A 21,327-nucleotide genomic window follows, 5' to 3' on the forward strand; every position below is an offset into this window, starting at 1 on the left:
TACTTTTTTTCCGTACTTCCCAATGTATTCATATTATAAATACAAAGCTATATTGCGAAAACTAAAAAAATCTGATGTGTACACCACATGACTTCCTTGTACGGAATATTAAATTATACGCAATTTTCCTGCATTTCATTTAAGCATATTGAATTAACGGTGTATGAATTTTGAATTAAATCTACTTCGTCGATGGCGCATAAACCAGAATAGAATAAATGCACTATTATAGTTCACTATATGTGTTTACCATAGCGACACTTCGGCGCTAGGTTCACTTAACAGCATTACATCTCATTCATTTTATAACTCAGAGTGCACAAAAATTATATCATCTGAAGAATTACCACAAGTTCTATTCAAAAACTGTAATAAATCTAAAACGATGTATAAAAGAAATTAAACAAATAAAAAAGAAACAGTTTTTCGCAGACGAATCAGCGCTACTTACATAATGCGCATGCGATACTAACTAATTCAGTTCTCACTTTGCGGCAAGACAAAAATACATAAAAATTCAAAATATCTTCATTAAAATTTGAAATATATAGAAAAACATAAAACACTAAGTACAGTTAAAACAGTTAAAAAAACAATTTTTACTATTAAAATTAAAGTTTGTACGCAAAAACAAGCTAAAAACTTAAGTGATAATTCCGGAATGAATTAAGCATAATTTAATTCGTAATAATAAAAGAAGACATTACTTTGTTGTTGCGAAGCTTAGTTTTTCTATATTGGCAACAAATCAGCTATTCTGCTAAGTTTCAAATGTAAACAAACATGACTGCCCTAGTAATAAAAAATTAGGCTTAGCCGTACTTAAAAAACATTTAAATTGTTGATAACTGCACAATTATTGCATGCAGGTTAACTAAAGGCATACAAATCTTAACCAGAACAACATAATTTTAATTTTTAAATCAAAAAGTGCGTAATCTACAAATATATAAGAAACTGAGCTCACTGAGCAGAGTAACATAGTGGATGTATATATATATATTTATATACTTTTGGTGCGGCCGATTGCAACCAAAATGGGTAGTGCACATCTACATGTTATAGCAGTTCTATACACAAAATTTCAACGTTCTGAAGCTGCTCATTTTTGAGTTATGCGAGATACATACGTACGCACAGTCGCCACGAAAAAGTCTCTTCAGCATTCATTTTAAATCAGTTGTATAATATTTTGGGAACAAAGAGTCCTTTATTATTATATCCTTACGTACAGATGTCACGCAAAAACATAATTAAATTGCATTCGATAGAGGTCAAAATGGATATTTTCGTTGAAATATGATAACCGAAATTTTTCGCGATTACAATATTTTCTTTTTACTTCATACAAGGAAGTAAAAAGTGAAAAATAAAATGGAACAAATTAAAATAAAGTTTTCGGAGTAAAAATAAACAGTGAAGAAACGAAAGCAAAAATAAAAAACCCCATGCTAAAGACAAATAATCCAGAATTAATTAGCTCATACGCATGAAAATGTAAGAAAAATAAATATAACATTACTTTTGATCAATTAGTGTGGCGGTGCAAAAGAGTCAAATTCCTTTGAATAATACAGCGGCAAACACCGATCATTTGCATTCTGCAAACGCACGTCACTTTTTATTATATGAGGAATTTGTTGTATCAGAAGATTCCAAGCTGTTGCGAAAATTGTTTTTAGCAGAATAAGTTTTTAAGCCATTATTTTAGTATGAGGAAGAGCTTATCATTCGCCATGCAGATGTTGCCACAGAATGCACTTTTTAATGACTTTCTTTTAGTTTTGAGAAATTTCTCGTTGTATCTAAAAGACTTAAAATAGAAAGTAGATTTCGAGTAACGGAATAACTTAGCTAGTATTAGATTCATCTGATAATCTGATTAATATATGGTTATACTCACTTCCAAACCCGTTAAATTGTTGTTACTCTAATGTAATAAAATGACTGTATAGTGAACAGGTAGACGGTGGTATAAAAATTAACAGCTGCAAAATTAGGCAAAAATCAGCTTCGGATTGCTTGGCGTTTTCAAAATAGTCAGAGATGTAAAGTCAGAGTAATTGTAATCCAAAGTTGAATTTTATCATTTAAGTTTACAATAAATAATGCATACTATTTCTATTAATCCAATAAATATATAGATAATTTTCTAATAGCTTCAAAGATCAAAACATTAATTTTCTAGCATTTATCTGTTTAAAAATTAGCTAGAGTTTCCAAATATATGTATATGCCATGAATATTCACTAACGATTTCTGTGCGTTGTGTAGATGCCATTAATATTCACTAAAAGTTTCTGTGCATTGTGTATATGCTATTAGTGTTCACTAAAGGTTTCTGTGCATTATGTAGTTACCATTAATGTAATTGTACTTGAAAGAAATATTTTTTTCATTTAATTAAAGAAATATAAATTTCATAACTTAAATAGGCAAAAAACGTTTATTCTTATTGATATTTACAGTTGTGTGTGACGTATTTAATACAGATACAAGCTGCTGAATAATAAGCACGAAAAGAGATTGTGCTTAATTATATAATCAACCGACTTAATCGAGTGTATTTGAGCCCTCTTTTTCCTTCATTTTTTAAGTATCGAAAAGCGAACATTACGTATTGAGTACCTTTTTGAAAACAATGTTCAAAGGAAAAATTTAGCAAATTATAAAGCTAGTGATGTAATGATATTGCTATATTATGTGTTTCAAAGAAGCCAATTATAATTATTGCTTTTCGTACTGTTCCTATTATATACACAATGTATTTTCCCTGTCTATATAGTGTGTTGCTACCATAGTTCAGAAGTTCTAAATCATATGCTGGAAAGAGAAAAAATGGAAAGAGAAAAATAGGCAATTAAACACAGCCGTTTACACGATCAACGACAATTTATTTTGTGAATCTACGTTCTCAGCAGCATACACAGATACGTTCGAAATAAGATTAGTTTTAAAACCATTCAGAATGAATAATTCTTGTCGATAGATAATGGATTATATGCAAGTAATTATTACATGAAAAACATTCTCCGAAAGTGTGGGAAACAAGTAAATATAAATTTTCCAACTGGATCTTTCTGGTTGGTTAATAGCTTAAACAGTATTCTTTGGCTAAAATATTCTTTTTTGTTAAATCGAGAAAATGTTGATGCTTCATGCATTATATCTTATAAAAAAATACGGAAATGAGTCGAATAGTAAAAAACTGTTTTTTGGAAACATTCTTCGCCACCGTTATATAGATGCTTTTATTGTTGCTTGAAATTATTTTAAAAGTTTCCTCTCTTTATATCAGAATTTTCTGCTTCTTTCGCTAAAAAAATGGCAAATATTTTGAAAACATATTCATCGATTGGCGTTCATGTCATTTTTTCTTATAGTGTGAGGCGTATACTAATGGAAAATGTTATATACTGTGTTCCAGAAAGTAAAGATTTCATAAATTTAAAACCTTGTAATATTTTACACATTTTTACTCTTTTACAGCTTAGTAACTGGTGCTCTGACTGTAGTAAAACACACAGAACTCCCTGTTAATATTTACACAACTGATGCGCAACTTGAACAATTTATTCTTAGGCTTTCGTGAAATGAACAATTTGCAAGTTGCTTCCAGAGGAAAAGATACTCAAAATTTTCTTTAGATGATTACGAACTAAAGCATTTGATAGTCGCCTAGGGCTAAACAGAATTAGCTCCGTAGACAAACATCTAAATTAGATACATCAGAATGATTAGTTTTAGACAAGAGTCGTGAATTTAACACAACTTCAGTTTCAGCTAGCAGAGTAGTTAATTCGTCAAATATTAACTTTATCTCTCCTTTCATTCTCTTCAAATTAAATTTTATGGACTTAATCCCCGACTCCCACAAACCAAGAAAGTGGGGAGAAGCTGGAGGAATCGTTTTCCATTCCTTAGTATTTTTAGCCAAATAGTTTAAAATCAATTCACTACCTGTTAAGCGAAAGTATTAGAGCGTGCAGTTCAGACAATTTTCTTTCCCCCAACAAAATTCGTGCCTTTGTCAGAAAATAAGTATCGAGGTGTACGACGTCTTGATACAAATCGCCTAAGAGAAACAATGAAAGAATCTGCAATTAAGTCATTAACTGCCTCAATATGGCAAGCTTTGGTAGCTAGACATACCAGTAAAACTATATAACCTCTTGTGATCTTAAAGCAACGACATTTCTAGCATTTCAGAATTGCAAGACCAGCTTAATTAATGCCTGAACTAAAAAATGCTCTCTCAAGTGTTACACTCTGTTTTGTCAAGTTTCCAATTAATTGGTTATTAGATAACAAACAATGCATTTATGGATAAAAGACTGAATACGTTTCTTACCATTTACAATCCAATATTTTTGTTTTAAAATATTAGCTAGTAAGCTGGACTCTGCATGCATATAAGTTACATAGTATTTTTTAACAAGGCAATCTTATGTTGACCCGAGATAATTATAGGATGTCTGGCATTGAATGCCAAGTCAGAATTTTGCAGGCGACCTCCGAACCGTAAAACATCACCATCATCTAGAAAAGGAGAAAGTGAGTTTAAAACACTTTTAGGATTTAAAAATGAACTATTTTTGACTTTATATCACGGAAGTGCACAAACGGGATCCGCTTAATTATCAACTTCATAGCTTTTTGCCTTTCTTTAGTCAAAGGTACTACTGCAGAATTATTTAACCTATTACTTTCAGATTCAAAGATCCGTTCTTTGCACCTAAAAATAAATCTTAAACAAAATAAATTACATTAACTATTTTAGATAAAGAAGAACAGTTTTTGAAATAAATTATCCGGAGTGTCATTAGTCAAATAAGCTGTTGTACAAAAAATTGATTTTGTCCTTTGTTCAGCTAAGGCAGTTGCATCATTACTGATAGAACATTGTAGAAGCCACTTTGAACTGTCTAACGCTAAGAATGATGACTCATGCCACCAAAGGTATACGTTCGTTGGAACTTTAGGATCCATCCCTCCAGAAAGAAGATCAGCGGGGTGCAGTTTTGACGAAATATAGCTCCACTGTTGATAGGGAATATTGTCTAATATTTTTGGTAATAATCATCTAATAGTTCTGTTTGTCACAAAAAGCTTCCAGTTTTGAGGGTGAGCTGTTGACCACCAGAGAACCACTTTAGAGTTAGTCCAAGCGTGGAAAGAAATTTCAGTGCTGGAGAAGACTTTTGATTAACAAGTGGCAATGCACTTAAAAATTCCAGCCTAGGTATAGACACGTGGACTTAATGGATGCGATTTTGGTTTTAGCAACCAATCCAAATTCACTTCATTTCTGTCGTAAGATGTTGGTTGAACAGATGGCAACAGCGTAATCAGATCTTGACAGGTCACAAAAACCATGCAGATAAATGTGGTTAGATATTGTTGTTACTGAGAACCTTTAGGAAGTGAGCCATATCAGTCAAGTTTTAAGAAACCCAACTGCAATAAAATATTTTAACTTGACTGTACATTGCGATAGCAAGCCAACGGGTCTCAAAGATCTTAGAACATTGGGAAATGAACGCTCTTGTAGTAATTTCAGTTCCGAAATGCAGAGAAATGTTAAATAAAAGAATGTATTCTTTAGAGTGCCAAAAGAACCATAAGATTTCGGCACAATCATTTGAGTGAATCTCCAGGTCACTTTCTTCCTGACTATCAGTGGATAAATTTTCTAGAAGATTAGGACACTTTGATCCTCATTTCCTCAAACTAAATACAGGTTTTCTTAATACCTGTGAAAGCTTAGAGCATAGGTCAACTGCTTCCTGTAAATTGTTTGATCCAGTAAACAATCATCTACATAGAAATCGTTTTTAAAAGCGGAAGATGCATGAGAATGATCCTGTTCTGAATCCAAAGCAATCTGCCAGAAACAACGTGTCTCTAAGAATGGGCAGATGCAGTGCCACAAGTAACTGTACAAAATTCATATGTCTGCGTTTTGGAATTATGAGATTTTCTCTAAAAATTTCTTTGAAAATGTTGATCCTCGTTATCTACTAAAATTTGGCGGTGCTGCACAACTGGTATAGTGATTAGCGTTGCTGACTGCCGGAGGGCCTGGGTTTGAATCCCGGAAAAGGCATGGATGTTTGTGCATATATAGTGTTGTAAATATATAGCACTCTGAATATGCGACGAGCCGAAAGTCCTCTTGTCTGGTTTGGTCGAAGGGCTGAGTGATGGGAGACCCTCGGATCCGTCTCCCTGGGATGCTGTCCATCAAAATTAGAGGCGGAACTGAGCTAAACCGCATTGTCACCTGGATAGTGCTCAAGGCTGTAATCTAGCGCTCCTTGCAATGAGGAATTTCATGGGCTACGTCAGACAAATGAGCATAAACAACAACGGCGACAAAATTTGGAGGTGCATTTTTTCCTAGTCAGCAGGAAAGCTATTTATGTATACGAAAATGAAGCAAAAGTGAAAATATATCTCGTTGTAGTGTTACACCTGCCTCTAAAACAGATTTCAAAGAAACTGTATTTCTAGGTTTAATGATACGTCAAATAATACACGAATTTTAGCGGTGGAGCTATTGTAACAACAGCATGATGCGGTAGATAAAATACCTGATTGTTAAAGTCTGAACAACTGGAGCCATATGATTTATAGTTTCATATTTTGCATAAACTCCTTGTATTGCCTACCAAGCTCGTTATCTAAATAAAATTTCCTTTCCATGTATAGAAGAAGGAAAATAGCCAAAGAGTTTGGAACTGCCTAACTCTTCGGCTTTACTGAAAATGACAAATCTGCTGTTTTCGTTTACTCGATAGTTTTCCTATATAGATATGTTTCTCACAAAAGTCTTCTTTGAATTCTGGTTTGAGCTTTAATTCTTTCATCTCCCCAAAATGCTTAAGTGTTCCATGGACATTATCTTCAGTATGTATGTACACTAATGCGATTAATACTAATGAGGTGCGGAGCAACCCAACCAGAAATAGTATTTTGCACAGTTGAAATTTTACAGCCAACAATTTGCAGTGGCTGAAGCAGAGAAAAGAAATACTCAGCTCCAACAATCACGCCGATTTGTTTGGGCATACTAAAATTCGAATAAATGAGATTAATTGAATTCAAGTAATCGAAGTTTTTGCTGCCAATTTTTTCTGAAGGCAAATGTGAAGTTACGTTTTTAAGAATATTTGCTTGTATTAAAACACTATTTTTTTCATCTCAGATTTCGAAAACAATTTAACATTTACATAATCACGAGTCACTGTTGCTTTAGAATCACCAAATGCCTTTACGCAAATGCGGACATTTTGCCTTCGAATATTTAAATTGTTGAATAAATGATTCACATATGAAAGAAGCTTCATTTCCACTGCCAAAAAGGATAATACTTTCGTGACCGTGACCATCAGAATCGTAAACTATTATTGCCACTGTTGATAGAAATCAAATACACTGACCCTGAACAGAAAAACTCGAGATATCATTGTGTTCGTCTGAGGTATAAATTTGTTCATCAGACGGAGATGCATATGCTAACACTACGTTGTTAGTTTTAATATCTTTATACAGTAAAGTATGGCGTTTTCCTTTAAAAATAAAACATAAAGTTTGTGATGAACAAAATTTGACTTAATAATTCCTATAGTAATTGAAGCATAATAAATTCTTCCTGAAGATATTTTTCCTAGTTGTAGTATCTGCACCTTTAAACTTATAACAATTTGATAAAGTATGAGAACAATTGCAGGGCTGATATTTTAGAACAGAGTGGTTCTTTTTTTTTGTTATGTGAAACATTCTTAGAAATCGCGCACTGATTTTTATGCAATACTCGCCTTTTAATATTATGACTGATATTTCGAATGAAACACATCTTGAGTTTGGGAATTCTAAAAAAAAATTCTAAGTTAGGATATTCTTTTTCGCCAATCTTTTGTGACCTTAAATGGCGCGTTGCAGAATTAAATCTTTTCTAATAAAAATAAATTAATCAAAAATCTCTAGATCAAGCTTTTTCGCCAAGAGACTTTAATCCACATACAACTTCATCAAATTTATCAGATAATTTTCTTAGATTAACAGAATCATCGCTAGTAATTCTGAGTTACTCAAGAAATACTTTGACGAGCGACATGAAAATTTGATTTTATCTATCGTAACGATGCATCCAGTTTTTTGCAAGCCTCATTGTATGTAGTTTTGAAATTCGGAATGTGCTTAATAACAACAGCTGGTTTGTCCTTTAAAATTTCTACCAATTACCGAAATTTAAGAATTTTTGCTAATGACCGATAGGTAGGAACTGTCGCCACGTACATATCTTTAAAATACATATCTTTAAAATCTTTCATACTTTTCATTTCTTTTAACTATACGTACATGCTCTTTTCACACACTAAGACTCGATTTCGAACTGCTTCTTTTTCCACCCTACCAAAATAGTCTGTCCAACACCTAAATCCGTGATAATTTTGTTTAAACTTTCATTTTGTCCAGTCTCTTTAAGGCATCTTCTCGTAATTTCATTTCCATTGTCTCGTTAGTTCGTTTTCTTTTCTTTTCGAACGACATTTTCACTTCACAGAATATCAGAAGTTCCCCAAAATATGCTAACATTCATACGTCTGGATGTGAAATGAGCAATGATACCTACAATGAACTGCTGTGAATTTAGTTTGCAGTCCCCCGGACGGCTTAGTGGTTAGGGGAGCCAACTGTGATATACCAAATTGCCCGGTTTCGAATCCCGGAGAAGGTATGGTTGTAATTGTCCATCCCTTCATAGGCGTTAAGTTTAGGATTATGTATCCTTAGATTGCCAATAGATGGCGGTAGTGTTTGTTTGTAAAAAGAAACTGTGATGTCATAATTATGTATATGTAATCAGTTCGTCTTTAGTGTTCGTCAATAAATGTTGTGTGAAATAACGCTCCTCTGTTTATTACTTTACATTTGATCCAGTCTGATTTATTAGAGACTTACATATATTTTGCTTAATAGGAGGCAAAGGCTGACCTTGGTAGTGGCCCGCCATTGGTTAAAAAAATGGTTAGTTTGCAATAAAATGCAGTCACAAAACTTCAGATCTAAGATAACGTTTCGCAACAATAGAAAGAAATATAAGTCAGCGGCCAGCTGCTATCTGACTTTCTTTGTAACCTCGAAGAGAGAACAGCGTTGCTAAGTATTGCAACATATCTTGAAGTTTGTTAAGCAGTTCCAAGAATTAATGGCACAATGCAAAAATGATAAAAATTACAGAAAAAGAACACTCCAAACAGAACAATACTAATTATATGTACTGTGTGTAATGTTTGCTCTGTTTGGCCTAGAGATATCTTTAAAAAGTTTCTAAAAAGTTGTCGATTTACATGGAATGTCGAGATACTGGGAGTCTAGTTCGCGAGACTCTACTGTACTTCATTGAAGAATTGGTACATTATTTTGTTTCAAAATATTTAGCTTCGAATTCAGCTATTTCAAAAGCTTGTTCGGGTAAAACGGCATCACATTGAACAAATTCTTTAAATATTTATTCAATTCTTTCCAGTAGCGCTTTTAATTCCGTTAGGCTTAAATGATTATTAAAACTAATGTGAAGACGAAATAGGGTTGATTTGCACATCCTATTAATCGTTTAAGATTGGCGTTACTCGATTCATTCATTATTTTGATGAACAATGATTAGTAAGCATAAATAATTTGAACAAGATATTCAGATAATAAAAAATACTTATTCTATCTTTCTAACGACTTACTTAAAACGTTCGTAAAAGACAATTCTGAAGCATGTATTTACAAAACATTTAACAACATATTTAACATGCCTCATCTGCGGAACGAATGAAAGTCGCCTTGGACCAAAAGAAAGATCTTTGTAAACAAACTTTATTAACATTCTAAAACATAAAATATTATTTAACAGAAAAATGCCTGCACAGTGTGGCTAAGAAAACTGTTCCATGCCAAAAAGGATAAACATAAAAAATATATTATTGCCATTCACAAAAATTCAAATGTAAAACAAAACATGTTGCCATAACAAGATAATTATATGCAGATTAATGACAACATAGAATTAAACACTAATAATAAGGCAAAAAAAGAAATGCAAATATTAAATACATATCCAAACAGCATTATTTAAAACAAGACATAAAACATGTAAAGTTATACTTTCTTGATCAAAATTTGGCGAACGACTTCCAGAAATATATAATTTTTACTGTAAAGCGGCTGGTAATGTGACTTAAAGAATAAAATAAATTTCGAGAATAACCTTTATCGAAGATATATTACTTTGTTAATTACTTTTGTTAAAGATAACACAAAGAAATAATGGTAAATCAGAGAGCAAATGGAATAAAAGAAGTATATATCAAGATGAAGGAGTTATTATGCATTATTTGACATTATTTTGAAACATATTTGCGAGAGATTTTGAAAATAAAATTTGGATGCATTATGAAATTTTCTGTGAATTTTAGGAAATAAATCTTAACGGCTTCATAAACAGTAATTTAACTCTGTTTATAGTTTCACAAGAATAAGAATCTCATTATATGAGTCGACCGAAGGAATAAAAGTCAATACAGTGTACAACGATCATTTTAGCTAATACTCTTTACTCTTAACATCGATCAATCAAAAATCAAATCAAAAAATTAAAATTAAATCAAATCAAAAATTCTTTAATAGAACTTCGAAATCGGAAATTCACAGCCGCCAGAAATTTCTTTTTTGGCATTATATACATCGCTTATTTATGATAAATTTGAAAAAAGATGTATGCTACACTTTTATTACAGTTATTTGTATTAAACATTTTTCGTTAGCTGATTACATTCCCTTTACTTTTACTATTTCGAAACGAACACTCCCGCCTTAAAGTAAATATTTATTTAAGAGCAAATAAAAACTTAAAATGATATATCACGAACATGTGAGCTTATACAACGTATTGGCCCATATGAGCCCAGTGAGCCCACTGAGCAGCCCACTGAGCAGCGACTCAAATTTGATGAAAAAGAACGATTTTCCCTTCCCTTTCTTCGAAATTTTATAAGCCCACTTCCTTCTTGAAAGCATTGTATTTTTGCTTTTCTATACACTCAGTTATTTTACTTCAGTTGTTATTGCTTTCTTATTTACTGCCTGCAGCAAGCCAACTTGAAGTTTTATACTTATTTTGGTATTTTTATTAAAGATTTGTTATTACTTTCAAATCTTTCCTTTGGCGTTCTTTCTAAAATTTTGGTACCATTATGCTGTGTCACGCTATTATGGATGTACCATCGAGTTGCCTTTGCAATTACAACCACTGAACGAAGTACAAAGTGTTTAATTTATCTTCTACATATCTAGCGCATAAGCATTTCTCAGAGCATTGCCTTTCAGCAAAAGAGTCTAAATAGTTTAGTAAACACAGTGATTCAAAAGCAATAAGCTTATTTTTTAATAATTTAAGTATTTACTATATTTTACTAGTATATCTAATATATATAAATTAAAAGGATTATTGTAATTAAAAAGATGATTCTATGTCATATAGTTTTATGCAACTAGTGCAGAGCTAGTAAGATCACGATTCTCTAACGAATCGAATAAGCGAACTCTTGAAACTGACTACGGTATGAATAGCATGGGAATGAGAATGGGAGAGTTAAAAAGTAGAGAATAAATCCAACTTGTTGTATTTGTAATGTTGTAATGTTGTATTTACATTTTTAGACATGTCAATGAAATTAAACAAAATTAAATAATAAATAAATAACGTTGAATAAAGATTAAATGAAGGTGGATCAATTATTTTATAGTTTTACTAGCCGCTACGCGGCCAGCCTTCGTCTGGCTTTTAAATGTACCGTAAAAATGCCTAAAGAGAACCAAAAATTAAAATTAAAACCTGCACAGAATCTTACTCTGCAGGACAACTTTATCAAAAAAAAAAAAATCAATAAAAATGTATCACATATTAAAAAAATTACAATGAAATAAGCAATATCCCTTAATACAAATATTAATTATTCTAATAAATAAATTAACCAACTTCCCGTTGCAAAATCTTAAGAATTCAAATGGCATAAAGGAACTTAAGAACTTTGTTTCCTAAAAAAATCATGCAAAACGTTTTAGATAATTAAAATTATATATAATGAAAACGTAATATAAAAAATTACAATGAAACAAGCAATAAATCTCATATTTTCAAGAGAAAACAGTCAGCATCCAAAGCAATGAATGAAAAACTGTTGCCCAAAACCACATTTCTAAAAGAATGAAACTATCATCAGAGAGCAATAACCAATCAAAATGTGCTTTGTGGACGACATAACTCAAAATATACAAACCTCTTGGGCATTTGCTAATAAAAATAGAGAGAAAGAAGGAAATTCTGTTGTGCCACGCTAGACACATGCGCTTCAGAATAAGAATATTGCGATGTACGTGTTGCGCAATAATAAAAAAATAAGCAGTGTGAAATGAGCAATATCCCTTAATACAAATATTAATTATCCTAATAAACAAATTAAACAATTTCTCATTAAAAAAAAACCATGCTAAACATTTCATTCTTAAAAACAGTGAAATAAGCAATAAATATTTTATCTCATATTTTCAAGAGAAAACAGTCAGCATCCAAAGCATTGAATGAAAAACTGTTGACAAAACCACATTTCTAAAAGAATGAAACTATTAAAAATGATGAGATTTCATCAAAAAATTTAAAATTAAAAAAAATCTGATTCGAATTTTGCAAATGTCGCTTCGCGGTGCACTGGCTCTTGTCTAGATGCACCTATGTACCAAATTTCGTAACCCTGGGACTGACGCGCTTACGCTGCGCGCAGCACGAACGAAAGACACATACACAGACAGACTCTTTTATTATATGTAGAGATTTTACAAAGTAGATCAAATATTGAACAACAATGAGCTGTAAAATCAACAAGATAAGTCAAATCATAAGATTAATAAAAACATACAACATTTCGGGTAAAGACATTGTTAAACATTGTTAAGCATTAATTCAGGTATAATACGCAAGTTCAGTGCTTTAATGTAAATGAAACTTCGGAGCAGAAAACTCGCCTTTGCTTCAATTAAACTATAATAATAGCGACACAATTAAGTGCTAAACAACTAACATTCACCTTTTCCCGCTAAATACGATAGAAAGATCGCAGGCAGGGAAAAGTTTCGTCTATGCTTTTGGCTTCTCATGAAATCTAAACTTCGCATGGTGCTCGAATACAGATGCTTTTGTTTTAAAAGGTACGACATACTACTGTATACTCATTTGCATGCAAAACTTCAGCCTTTTATCATTTATACTTTCAGTATGACTTATCTGTTTGTATTAAAATTTTTAATTAATTTTTAGTGGTTATGTGTTACATAATCAAGCAACGCGAGACAATACCTCATTATTTGCAATGCTGGTAGACGTACCGTCCAACTCCTTTCAAGCGAGCATTCCTGTTCAATCTAAATAGGTAAATTTCTCATTATTTCCACTTGACGACTCGGGTTGAATTTAGAGATGCCAATATTGAGTGCAAAACTTGTAATCTAAATTTAAGATTGAGATAAGAAATAATAAATGGTTCAGCCACATTAAGAGAAGAAAACTTGAGTCGTGAACTCAAATTAGAAATAAAATAAAGTATTTGAAACTGTAGAAGAAATTTTCTCACATATAACAAAAAAGCAGAGTCACAAAAATAAAATTAAAAAAAAAATGCTAAAAATCTAACTAAAAATTAAAATGAAGGTATTTTAAAATTTAGAAAATCTTTGTTGGAAAAAGAGCAGGAACAAAGGTGAGACAAATAAGGCAGTTGCCTCAAGTGAACAACTAGAAACGGAGCCAGATTAACTACCAAAAGTTAGAAATTCTTTGTAAAAACAAATTATAATTCTTAAATTTCAACTTTGAAACATATCGAGAGGTATAAAAATCGAATTATAAATAATATAGCTGATTTAAACGCACAATTTTTAACATTAATTTTTTTCTCAAGAATGCCGAGTTTCCATAGGAATAAATACACTCTTTTTATATCGTTCGACCTAAGGTATTGAATTTAATTTACGGTAACTGTAATGAGCTGAATAACAAGTTTTCCGAGTACGAACGACGACACATCTGGCTACAGTCTATTCCAGCAGACTTATAAAGGTTATTGAAATAGCATCCGGAGACTAAATAAAGGTGTCTAAGATGTCTGAAAATGAAATGTATCGTATTGCTAGCCTTTTGCTTCATCTTTTGAGAAAAATGTGCCGCTGAACAAGACGCATGGTAACTGTACTTAATTTGCTCTCAAACTACATACTTGGTTTTATTTGTGGTTATATTTGGAAAAGCCGTATATATTGCTGGGCGGAGTAAATGAAACGCACAATTAGTTTGTCTCATTCTTTGTGAAAACTAGGAGGTAAACTTATATAAGGCAGGCATGCCTTAAGTTTTTCTATTATTTATAATGAAGTCGTGAAATAAATTCAGCACAAAACAACTGAAAATTAAGGTTTAAAATTACGAATTTTTTGTGGAAAATTTAAGACAAATTGCTGCGGCTAATTTTGACATACTAATATTAAAATCAAAGAACATCTTTAAAAAAGTTTAACATCGTTCCGTTGATTCTAATAGATAATCAACAAAAATATACTAAAAATATTCTGTTCTTGAAAAACGAATTTAAAAATATACAATTTCGGAAAGATTGAAATGGGAAGGAAAAGAAAAAAAAATGAAAACGATAAAGCTGTTGATTCAAAGATTAAAAACAAATTGAAATTAAAGCATCATAAGCAATTAGATTGGACGTAGATAACGTATTAATTGCTGTGAATAAAAATTAGCTCGCAAAAACATTTAATATTCGCAAAATTAAACACATCGAAATCTCTTCAACTAACTGTTGAGGAGGGATGAAAGTAAAGATGAAGAATGACTAGTGATTAAATCTTGCTAATTTTAAACTTGTACTTACGATGGAAGAATATGAAAAAAAGGGTAACCTACAAAAATTTTATCTGATAGTCGATTTACTGGTTATCTCTATATATAAAGAATAATGTATGTGTGTTTGTCTATTTGAGATTACCTCAGTCACTACTACAGCTATCATCACCAAACTTTATACAATTCTTTTCTGGGTTCTAGGAAAGGTCGACATCCACTTCTTTCCAAGGAAAAAAGAAGCTAAAATCAGAGATATTAATTAAAAGCTCTGAAAACGTTAATTTTCGTCTTCATTTTTTTCGAGTGGCGACAGACTCGCAGGCTGGAGATACAAATCTGCTTTATTTTGAGAAGTGTTGCCACTGCTCACTTTCAAATCGTAGAGCTTGTTAATAAAAAATTTCTAAGTTTTACAATGAAGTAAAAATAACCTTGCCAAACATTAAATACATTATTCCTTATTCCAAAAACTCGTGGGAAGCCATTTCGACTATTCCCATCTTCGTACGACTTTAGTCAGTCGAGATATTAATCAAAAACTCTGAAAACACTTATTTTCACCATTTTTCCGAGTGGCAACATTTTCGCGAGATAAAATTGCTTTATTTCAAAAAGTGTTGCTACTGCTCTCTTTCAAATCGTAGAGTTGATTAATAAAAAATTTCTAAGTTTTACAAAATCTATAAATACTCGTGGAAAAAATTAAGAGATGGAAAACATTTTCCCACATTTATCCTAAAATACCACACAAAACCTGGACAGTTGGTTTTCATGCAATATTACTGTGGCACTGGTGTTTCTGAGACGAGTTTACATATTCCTGTGGGGATCGTTAACCCAGCAGGAGCTATAAAATTCCGCGTCCAGCTGCTCGGTTCATTACGTTATGCAACACAGTAGTGATTTTTATGGGTTTTTTCAATAATCGTGTTGTTCTTTGTTGTTTATTAGGTAAAATGAGTCAATAGCATTCCTTAGACAAAGGTATGAGATGGAAGATCGTGTATAGGCTTGAGGCAGGGCAGTCCCAAGCTCGTGTTGCAAGAGAACTGGATGTAACACATGTGTCATCTCTAATTTGTGGAATCAGTTTAAAAACAGTGGAACAGTATCAAGAAGACCAGGACAAGGTCGTTCGAGATCCGTAACTACTAATGACGACCGATATTGTGTACTTTCATCCAAGCGTCAGAAGACGTCTTCAGCCATACAACTGTCTTGTAACCTCGCTACTGCCACAAGGATATCATTTCAAGGAAGACTTAAAAAAAGGCTCCATGAGACATGACAGTATGCCAGAAAACCCGCTATTTGCATCCAACTCACTTCTCCCACAAAAGAGAGCATTTACAATAGTGCATACACTAGATACAGCTTCAATGGGCTAATGCTGTCTTTACGGATGAGTACAGATTCAGTCTAAAACTGATTCTCGGAGATTATTGATATGGTGAGAACCTGAGATCTGATACCATCCCAGCAATAACATGGAAAGGGACAAATATGGTGGTGGAAGAGTGATGGTCTGGCTAGGGATCATGTAAGATACCCGCACACAACTTCATGTGTTTGACACTAGTTCCGTGAATGCCCAGAGGTACAGACAGGAGATACTATGAGCGAAATTTCAGGGGTGCTGTTTCCTCTGAGTTCATTTTATGGAATACAATGCACGATCACAAAGGGCCCGCGTGGTTGATGACTATCTAGAAAGCAAGAATATTCACCGTATGGGTTTGCCAGCCAAATCTCCTGACCTTAATCCTATCGAACATGCTTGGGATGCCATTGGGAGGGCAATTGCAATACGCCAACGCTCACACAGAACTATTCAGGAGTTTAAAACTGCTGTAGAGAAGGAGTGGGTGTGACTTCCACAGGCAATCTTGAACTCTCTTATTAACAGAATGACTACTCATTATGCATGCTGTTTGTCTATCAGCGACGACCACACACCATACCAACCACATTTTCACTGCCATCTTTCAACTTCAAATTTCGGCCACAATGGACTTTTGCCCATAACTCATGCTAATGAATTGCATTTTCATTGTTGTTTTGTACTCATCATTGTAATGCAATAAACTATATCCATACCTAATTTCATTTATTTCTATCCATTATTTCTCGAGCTATTTGGGAAAACGTGTTCCATCTCTTAATTTTGTCAACAGTGTACATAAAAAAGACTGTCTATTTGTTTGTTTTGTTCGCATTATTGATTTCTGATCAATTATGATCAATGTTTTGTCACATTTAATCGACTAAAATTGAATATAGGTGAAATATTGGATGGTTCTTGAGCTTTTACAAACATTTGATTAGAAAGACGAAAATTATTAAAAACTGCTTGCCATTGTTGCTGATAATGAGAGAGAATTAGTTTATTTTTCTATCTGCATTTTTTATGTGGGTTCCATATCCCATCACTGAAACATTTATGACTATGAATCGTATTTTTTGCCTTGTTATTAGAGAAGAATTACACCGGTATCGTTCTCTCTGTTGTTAGATACATTACTCTGAATCTAAGTTAACTGGCATCGGGTACTTCAGCTAGTATTTAAATAAGAGTTAGTTGGCATATGAAGTTTTGCTCAAGTTCAATTAAACCTTTGTTGTTATGAAAATTCATTTGATTGAAAAACGTTTTATGCTAAAGACTGTTTCGTTCATAAATCAATTATAGGTCTAGCGAGGCTACATGGTTTAACAGGAATGCTTTCGTGAAAGGTATTCTAAGGAAACAGTTTCGTACTCATGTTACTCTTAGAAACGCCTGAAAACTGCACGCAGCCAACCCGATGGCCATGAAACGACCACGTAAGAAACTATTGCTTATCCACTAGAACACTTGTGAACAGGATCATTAAACCGTTGACATGATCGCTAACCGAAGATACACATGAGACAGCAATAAACAGCCAAAGCCTTCGCCGAGTGCGCATTTGCGTCCATAGTCTAAACTGATAGCTTGGACCGGATGCACATATGCGCCCATAGGCCTCACCGATGGGTTTTGCTGGACACATAATTTACGCCCGTAGCATTCAAAAGGTTAACATAAAAAAAAGGAGCGTAGATCTTAATACGTAGTAGTTGCTAAGAATTTTCGTAGTTCAGAATAGTTCTTAAAATGAAAGCTTCAAGTTTTACATAACATATTGAAAGCAACTATTTGTTAATTTATGTTAGAAGTGAAGAAAAGAAACGAAGAAACTATAACATTCATTGCATCAATAGATTTCGAACCAACGATGGCAACATATTAACATAAGCTTAAAAGAGCCAAATAAGTTCAACATGAAACGCATGGTGAAAAGTTTGCATCAGTATTGCTATTTAGATATGTCATGCTACCATTTATATACGTGCGTCAGTGTTACCATTTACACACGTAATGTTACCATAATAGAATATTCAGGCAAACTGAACATGAAATAATGACGTATGTTAAAACGTATTAAATACGTGATTAACGTAAAATTATTAACTGTTATGGATTTTGAAATGATAATAAACTAACCTTGTAAACCATTCAATTTCAAATTATCAATCTTATAATTTTTTATCAAAATAATCGTTTAAACTCCGTAACAGAAAGTTCCGATATTTACTACATTGAAAGGTAGCTTAGATATGACGCACCAAAATATCAGTTAAATTTCATATTATTCAGAATTACAGCAATTCTTTTTACACGTTCGGACTATATGAAGAAAGAAGCGTAAACTTTACATACTTTGAAAGATCTCTTAATTTAAGTTCAAATTCATAAAACGTACGATTCTGTTATTCGAAACACAAAGCCAAATATAACACATTTTCTTAAGGCTTTGAGGAAGGCAATAACGTTTACTAAAATCAAGTACGTAATTACAATTAACTATGACTACAAAATATTGAAAATAATTTTATACAGCAAAGCTACAAATCATATTAAAATTTAGTATATTTTTTGCTGTACAGATGCCTAACAAATTTCAGAAGAATGATACATGTGACATCTTTGCCTGTTAGCCACTAATTAAATACATTATTCTTATCTCTTCTAATAGTGTTTTTTCTTTGATGTTTGATAGTATACCATATGTTCTACATAGCAAACAGTCGTGGCAAATTAATAGAAAAGTGTATATCCGTAGCTATTATTGTAAAATCCATAATTCTTGCCGCTTTTATCAGGAGAAAGAGATAAAAATTGTAGTAGGTTAGCAAATGAAATTTTTTTATAAGTTTAAAAACAATGCACACGAAAGAGAAAAACATTTCGAGGGCTGAGAAAGGAACAAATTTAGAGATAAATATATCAACATTCTTAATCTTTTTGCCTCAGTTGAAAAAATATGTAGGCACGGCTCTGACTAGAATGTGAAATAAACAGTTTGTCTTTTAAGTAGCTAAATGTATAATATATTGCACTGAAAACATTTTTCAATAATAACTTTCATGGTATTAATGTTTTCAAATGTTATCAATTATATACGGTAAAGCAAACCAATGTATATCAAAATATAAATTTAAGTTGAAAAATTCCAGAAGTGCATACTTCATTTTTAAGTCCCACAGTTTGTTACAGTGATATCAAATGTAGTGTCATAATTTGAAAAATAAATCAAAAGTTTTCTCTTACAAAAGTGGTAAAATTTCTTAGAACCAACCATTTGCCAAGTTGTACCGATGGTTGGTGTTATGGTAGTATAATGCAATACTATAAAATAAATGCAAAGACTTGAGCTCAGATATTCCAGATGTGGAAATAAAAGCACAAAAAGACGTCTAATATTTTAAGAAAAAACATCGAAAAAAAAGGGAGATAATGAAAAAGAGCAATGAATTGTATATAAGTCGCTGAAAAGGAATATAGATAAAACGGAAGAAGAAAGGAAACGCGGAGAGAAGGCGGAAAACGTACAGAAGGAGGATAAAAATAGGAAATGAAAACAAAGTGGCAGGTGTGCATGAAACTATAAAGGATGAAAAGAAGCTGCAAGAAAATAAGGCAGAGACATATGAAAGAGCTAAAGATACATGTGGTGAAATGAAATATCAGAAAGGATATAGCACTTGTGTTCTGGCAGAAAATATTTTAAAAGTTCTTATCAGTTTCATGTATTTAACTTATAAAGTATTTCTCCCGCCTTCTTGTATGCCTTCGTACTGCAGTGGCCTGCACGCTCGACTCGTATTCCAGAGGTCCGTGGTTCGATTCCCGGCGAAGGCGTTGCTCTTTTTCAAGTCACCTACTTCCAAAAAATACTTAATGTCTCTACACTGCGGCCCGAACTAAAACAAATAGTGGTCTCCACACCCAGGATTTGGCGATTGAGTCTGCTGAACCCCAGTAGCCCTTTAAAAGAAAAAGTATATAAGGTATTGCTCCCGTCTTCTTAGCATGCCTTCGTGGTGTAGTGGTCAGCACGCTCGACGTGTATTCGAGAGGTCCGTGGTTCGATTCCCTGAGAAGACGTTATTCATTTTTCCCTTCTTCCTGTTTCAAAAATAACCTAATGTCTCTACAGTGGAGTCCGAACTAAAAGGATGCTGGATGATGATTCTTCACACACAAGATTTGGCGACTGGGTTCCCTAAAAACCACTGTCGCCCTTTAAAAGGAGTAATATATAAGGTATTTCTCCCGCCATCTTAGCATGCCTTTGTAGTGTAGTGGTCAGCACGCTGGATGCATATTCCAGAGGTCCGTGGTTCGATTCCCGACAAGGGCGTTTCTCATTTTTCAATTGCTCCTGTTTCACAGTTTCGCGCTTTGTCTTGTACTTAAGAATATATAATTATATTTTATAGAATTTCAAAATTAATTTTTTCCTCGAAACAAATTACTCATCTCAGATTTCACTAATAGATACGAGCAGAAGCCCATAGAAAAGAAAAGCATAAATTTTTTTAGGAATTATGATGAAAAAATTACAGTTAACTCTTGTTATAACTACTCACTGCATCCTAAAGAAAACGGATATCATGACTAGAGATCTCTGTTAGGAATGTAGTATTCTAATTAAATGGGAACATTTTGTACCAATTATATATACAGAGCGGTCGTTATAAGCATCTGGAGTTATCTTTCAAAACCTCAATATGTTACCAGTATTATACGAAACGCCGTTATTCTACAAAACACCTAGCCATTTTACAGAATATCTAGGCAAAGTATGAAATATGAGAATTACTATATCCTTTTCCTAGGCTTTGTCAACTGATTTCCTAGGCCTTGTCACACATATTATTAACACTATTCTATAAAATGACAAATACCTTTTAGGCAAATTATGAAAAAAGGTCATGACCTTTTTTCATAATTGGGCTACTGTTTAAAAAAATGCATTTTTCAAAAATGCAAATCTTATTTT

The 21,327-nt window shown here is 32.7% G+C and overlaps 1 non-coding gene across 1 annotated transcript; it reads left to right on the forward strand.

Moving 5' to 3' along the window:
* The first annotated feature begins 20,612 nt into the window (after positions 1–20,612).
* On the forward strand, positions 20,613–20,685 carry TRNAM-CAU (transfer RNA methionine (anticodon CAU)). Its single transcript has one exon. It is a non-coding gene; the product is annotated as a tRNA-Met (tRNA).
* The last annotated feature ends 642 nt before the right edge of the window (positions 20,686–21,327 follow it).

The sequence above is a fragment of the Stegodyphus dumicola genome, chromosome 8 (genome assembly GCF_044657685.1).
Source record: "Stegodyphus dumicola isolate Sdum_Otavi_A_Nest chromosome 8, ASM4465768v1".
In the NCBI taxonomy this organism is placed as follows: domain Eukaryota; kingdom Metazoa; phylum Arthropoda; class Arachnida; order Araneae; family Eresidae; genus Stegodyphus; species Stegodyphus dumicola.